Below are 6,000 nucleotides of genomic sequence, written 5' to 3'. Positions count from 1 at the left end.
CACAGGGCATGTACAATTTTAATAAAAATTGAAATCAAAATCGAAAAATATAATGAACAGAAACACATTTTGAGCAAAGCAATGCAGTTGGACAATTTGTGGAGTTGCCTATTTAGCAAAATCTGCAAAAGAATCCCCCAGATGCTAGAGGCCTGAGAAAACAGAAAAGGACTTCTTAAGGGATTTTTTTCAAAATCAGTCTAAAATGAAAATTTCCCCTGTGATACAATGAAAAAATATTCATAGGATATTATCTTAAAAGAAGAATAAACTAGAAGAGTTTGGGTCTTACGATGCTTAGCTTTGGTCACATTGAATAACCCCTGACACGCTGCCAGGAAGGGACTAGATCCATTAGAAAAATGTACACTTCCGACTTCACCTCAAATCATGATCTCACAGTCCATGAGTTCGAGCCCCGTGTCAGGCGCTGTGCTGACATCTCGGAGCCTGGAGCCTGCTTCGGATTCTGTGTCTCCCTCTCCCTCTGCCCCTCCCCTGCTCATGCTCTGTGTCTCTCTGTCTCAAAAATAAATAAAAACATTCAAAAAAATTTTAACAGAAAAATGTGTGCTTAACACAACTGAAAAGAATATTTCTTAAACAAGTTTTTGGGAAACCGAGCGATTTGGTAATATGGGGCAGTGGTCCCTCAACGAGGCTTTGGAGGACTAACTTTGGCCAAACTGGCCTTTGGAGATTTGGTGGTTTCCCCTGCACCCAGACCCTCCCCCAAACACAGGCCATTCCCACTGCAGTCCAGCCCTAGTCCCCCAGCAGCACCCTGGGGAGGACTCACCCTCCTCACCACCACCCTGTGTGGTATGAATTTACGGCCCCATCTTACAGATGAGAAAATGAAACCTTGGGAAAATGAACTGGCTCGCCCAGCGCCTCCTAGTCAAAAAGTAGCCCAACTGGACTCGGCACGCAGGTTGATGAACTCCGAGGCCAAGGTTCTTTCCTTGCCCCCTCACCCCTTGGCTCTCCCACCTGCTGGTGCCAGACCTAATTAGAGCCTCGCTGGCCCCTGAGATGGGTTGGGAGGCTGATGTGTCATTAGAGCATGAGATGCTGGAAGCTCCCGCCATGTGTCATTATGTCTAATTACACGAGTTCAGGCTTCTGCGTGGGCTGGTGGAGCCAGAGCGTCTCTGTGCCCAAGTGGCCAGGGAACTTCTTCAGCTGAGTCCCAGCGCAGGGGCTGTCAGAGGAGCTCACAACAGCCCTGGGAGCAAGGCCCATGTTCCCTGTGTCCGCTGGAGAAAGCCAAGCTCCAGGCTCTTCCCTGAGGTTGTGGGGAAGGCCCTGGTGAGGAGGGGCTGTCTGTGCCTGTCTCCTGGCCAGGGGATGGAGTAGAAGAAGATGTCTACACAAGGACATGGCCCCCAACCCCCTCATCCCAAGCCCAGACAGATGCAGGTGTGCACACACACACACACACACACACACACACACGTTGCACAGAAACATGGCTTTGGAACTTATATACGAGCCTTTGAGTAAACAGCTGCTCACACTTCCATCAACTCCACTGTATGTTCGCTTTGAGGGAAGTGAGAAGGAATGTAAAGACGAGGTCCGTGTCCTCTCTGGGCAGAGATGACCAGCGGAATCAACCTTCTGCATAAGTTCTTTTAACAAACAGATACTGAGTTGCTTCCGGATGCCAGACACTGTTCTAGATGCTGGGGTCGTCAAGTCCCCAGTCTTAAGGACTTCACTTTCTACAGGGTGAGAGATAATAAACGTACGAATAAGTATATAATGTACCAGATGGTGACAAGTGGCCTGATGGTGATCTGGTTGAAGAAACAATCAGTCAGGCCCCTCTCCCCCGACTCGCCCAAACCCAGAGGATAGAGATAGAGAAACAGCTAGAACAAAGGAGCCCAACACCCCAGTAGCCTCCTCCTCCTCTTCTACTTCCCCTCTTTCCCTAATATTGCTTTCCTTTCAAAAACTAAATATTTAAAATGTACAGAAATTACAGGAGATTTTATGACAAACACTCACGCACCAACTACCCCATCAAAGCTCCCTTATTAGTCAGGAAAGACTAGGTTATGCAAACAATCCCCAAACCTCAGTAGCTTTAAATTAACAAAGGTCTATTTCTCTCTTGTTCTCTATATCCAGTGAGGATTGCCTGGAGAGAGTTGTATTTATTGTAGTCTCCCAGGACCCCAGGCTGATGGCTGCTCCATCATTTTATGATGCTGTGATCTCAACAAGAGACTCCAAGGCTCACCATGCAGGGAAGGGAGCACGAAGACTCACACATTTGCTCTTAGATGTTTCCATTTGGAAGCGGCATATGTCACTTCTGCTCACGTTTCATTGCCTAAAGCAAGTCATATGTCCCTGTACAACTTCAAAGGGTCAGTGAAGTGTAATCATTTCATGTGCTCAGAAGAAGAACTGAAATGTTGGTGAGCTTTGTTAATATCTACCGCTTCTTCTATCCTATTTCCATCTGTCACTCAACTCCCAGGGATAAGCCCCATCTGGAAGCTGTTGTGTATCATTTTCGTCTACGGATTTTGTTTTGACTTTTAATATACCTGTATGCATAAGCAAATAATAGGTGGAAAGAAATCACAAAGAAAATTATAAAATATTTGGAACTGAATGACAGTGGAAACACAACATATCAAAGTCTGTGTGATGCAGCTAAAGCCGCATAATAGAGGGAAAGTTATAGTATTAAAAATGAATATACTCATTTTCTTTTTTTTTAAGTTTATTTATTTTGAGAGAGAGTGAGAGAGAGGGTACACATGAGGGAGGGACAGAGAAAGGGGGAGAGAGAATCCCAAGCGGGCTCTGCATTGTCAGCACAGAACTCGATGTGGGTCTCAAACTCATGAATCATGAGATCATGACCTGAGCCAAAATCAAGAGTTTGATGCTTAACCAACTGAGCCACCCAAGTGCTCCAAAGTGAATATATACAAGAAGAAGAAAGTTCCAAAATCAATTACCTAAGCTTTCATCTTAAGAAACTAGACAGAACAGAGCAAATCAAACCCAAAGCAAGCAAGAAGAAGGAAAAAGCAAAGATAAGAGTAGAAATCACTGAATAGAAAACAGAAAAACAATAGAGAAGATAAATGAAACCAAACACTGGCTCTTTGAAAATGTAAATAAAATTGATAAACCTCTAGCCAAACTGATCGGGAAGAACAGACAGACACACGTTGCAATATCAAAAAGGAAGCAAGTACATCCCTATAGATGCTAAGAATATTGAAAAGATAATCAGGGAATGTTATGCCTAACTTTATGGCCATAAACTTGACAACTTAGATGAAAGAGGAAAATTCCTTGAATGACATAAAATATAATTCTATAAAATTTCTAGAACTTCTAGTCTTAACGAAACTCATAAAATTTCTATAAGGGGGAGTTGGGGGGGAAGGACTACAAGGGGGCATGGAAGAGTTTGGGGGTGACAGAAATGTTCTGTGTGTTGATTGTGGTGGTAGTTACAAGACCATATTCTATTTTCAAGAGTCTTCAAATCCTACACTTAGAAGGCATACGTTAATCATATGTAAATTATATCTCAGTAAACCTGACGTTCAAATAGCTCAGAGGAGGGGCACCTGGCTGGTTCAGTCAGTAGAGCATGAGACTCTTGATCTTGGGGCTGTAAGTCTGAGCCCCACGTTGGATGCAGAGATTATTTTAAAAATCAAATCTTTAAAAAACAAGACAAAAGACAAATAGCTCAGAGAAAAAGAATATGTTTGTGTGTTTCTTTGTGCATGCCTCCTACATGTATATGTATATATGTATGTATGTGTATATATCTATATATGTATCTATAGCTATACACCTACAGAGATTAGAGGGGTAAGAATGATAAAGCACATATATGTGTTTATATAGTGAGGAGACGCTGACAAAGCAAACATGGTAAAATGTTAACACTTAGGGAATCTGAAAGTATACAGACATTCTTTGTTCTATTTTGCAACCTTTTCCTAAGTCTGAAATTGTTTCAAAATAAAAAGTTAACGGCCGCCTGGGTAGCTCATTCAGTTAAGCATCTAACTTTTGATTTGGCTCAGGCCATGATCCAGGGTCATGGGACTGATTGAGCTGTGCATCAGGCTCTTGCTGAGTGTGGAGGCTGCTTGGGATTCTCTCTCTCCCCCTCTCTCTCCCCTCCTCTGCTCACGTGTGCATGTGGCCACATTCTCTCTCTCTTTCTCTCTCTCTCCGTCTAAAAGAAGTTAAAAATTATATATGATTGCTTTTGTATGATAAAATGTATGACAAAATGCACATATAGTATTTAGACTACATACAGTCTTTCACAACTTGATTTTTTTTCATGAGACACCATGTTTTTGAAAAATGTCGCTACATGCACAGGGAGTGATGCACTTTCTTGTCATATAACAGCCCCCGTGCACACGTTCCACAATAGAAGGATTCTTTTCTCTGCTGAGGGATACTAAAGTTGTTTCCTTTTCCTTTCATCACCCTTACTTCGTTTTCTTGCACAAATGCAAAAGCCCCTCGGTTTTAAACCGGGAGTGGAACAGCTAGGTCTTTAGACATGTGAATCTTCGCCTTTGCTAGCGATCCTAAGGTTGCTGTCCTCAGTGGTTGAGCCACGTGTCCCTCTACCTCGTGTCTGCTCAGGGCCTTTTGCTGCCATGCTCCGTCCCGGCTCTGGCCTCAGCTCCTCCTTCCAGAGATGTCCCATTCCCACAGGCAGACATTGACCCTGATCCCTTGAAGCAGTAACCAAGAGTTGAAGGAAGAGAAAAATGGTTTCTCTTTGGGTAATAAAAAATGCCCTCAAATTGGGGCATCTGGGTGGCTCAGTCAGTTGAACGTCTGACATGATCTCATGGTTTGTGAGTTCAAGTCCCTCCATCGGGTGCTGTGTTGACACCTTGGAACCTGGACCCTGCTTCAGATTCTGAGTCTCTCTCTTTCTCTCTGCCCCCCGCCCCTCACGTTCTGTCTCTCTCCTTCAAAAATAAGTAAACATTAAAAAAAAAAAATTTTAATGCCCTAAAATTGACCTTGGTGACAGCTGACCTATCCGTGACTATACTAAAAACCATTTTAAAATTTGTTTTGTTCCCGGCTGCATTGACATGTAATTGACATGCAACATCGTGTAAGTTTAAGGTACAATGTAAGGTACAATGATTTGATACAAGCATATATTGCAAAAGGAGTACCACAGGTTAGTTAGCACATCCATCACCTCACTTGGTTACTGTGTGTGTGTGTGGAGGGAGGTGAAAGCTTTTTAAGATCTACTTTCTTAGCAACTTTCAAGTATACAATAGAGTATTATGATCTATAGGTACCACACTGTACTTCAGACATCCATCTTATAACTGGCAGTTTGTACCCTTTTTATACACAAAGGTTATTGAATTGTACACTTTTTTAAAATGTTTATTTTTGAGAGAGAGAAAGAGACAGAGTGTGAGCAGGGGAGGGGCAGAGAGAGAGGGAGACACAGAATCTGAAGCAGCCTCCAGGCTCCGAGCTGCCAGCACAGAGCCCGACGTGGGGCTCGAACCCACGAACCGTGAGATCATGACCTGAGCTGAAGTCAGCTGCTTAACCGACTGAGCCACCCAGGCACCCCTGAATTGTACGCTTTGAATGGGTGAGCTGTATGGTGTGTAAATTATATCTCAATAAAGCTCTTCTAAAAACTGAGCCTCATAATTCTTCTCTTTCCTCCCCCTCTCTGTTTTCTTTCTCTATAATTTCTTTTTTCTCTCCAATAACTATTTCTTGGCTGTTCCCAGGCAATCCCTGCTCTGAATTCCCTATCTCTGAGTCTGCTTACCAAATGTTTTTATTCTGCATCAGCCCATGAACGGGACTGCCAAAGAAAGGATTCTCAGGGGCGGTGGTGGGCAGAGAACTTACAGAGCAAACACAGAATTCTCTCTTCCACGGAGAAGACTGCGGACACCAGGACCAGGGTGAGAATGGGTGGCTGAGGCACCCGGG

The sequence above is a fragment of the Neofelis nebulosa genome, chromosome 12 (genome assembly GCF_028018385.1).
Source record: "Neofelis nebulosa isolate mNeoNeb1 chromosome 12, mNeoNeb1.pri, whole genome shotgun sequence".
NCBI classification, from domain to species: domain Eukaryota; kingdom Metazoa; phylum Chordata; class Mammalia; order Carnivora; family Felidae; genus Neofelis; species Neofelis nebulosa.
The sequence above is the reverse complement of the archived record's forward strand: the minus strand, read 5'-3'. Positions refer to the sequence as shown.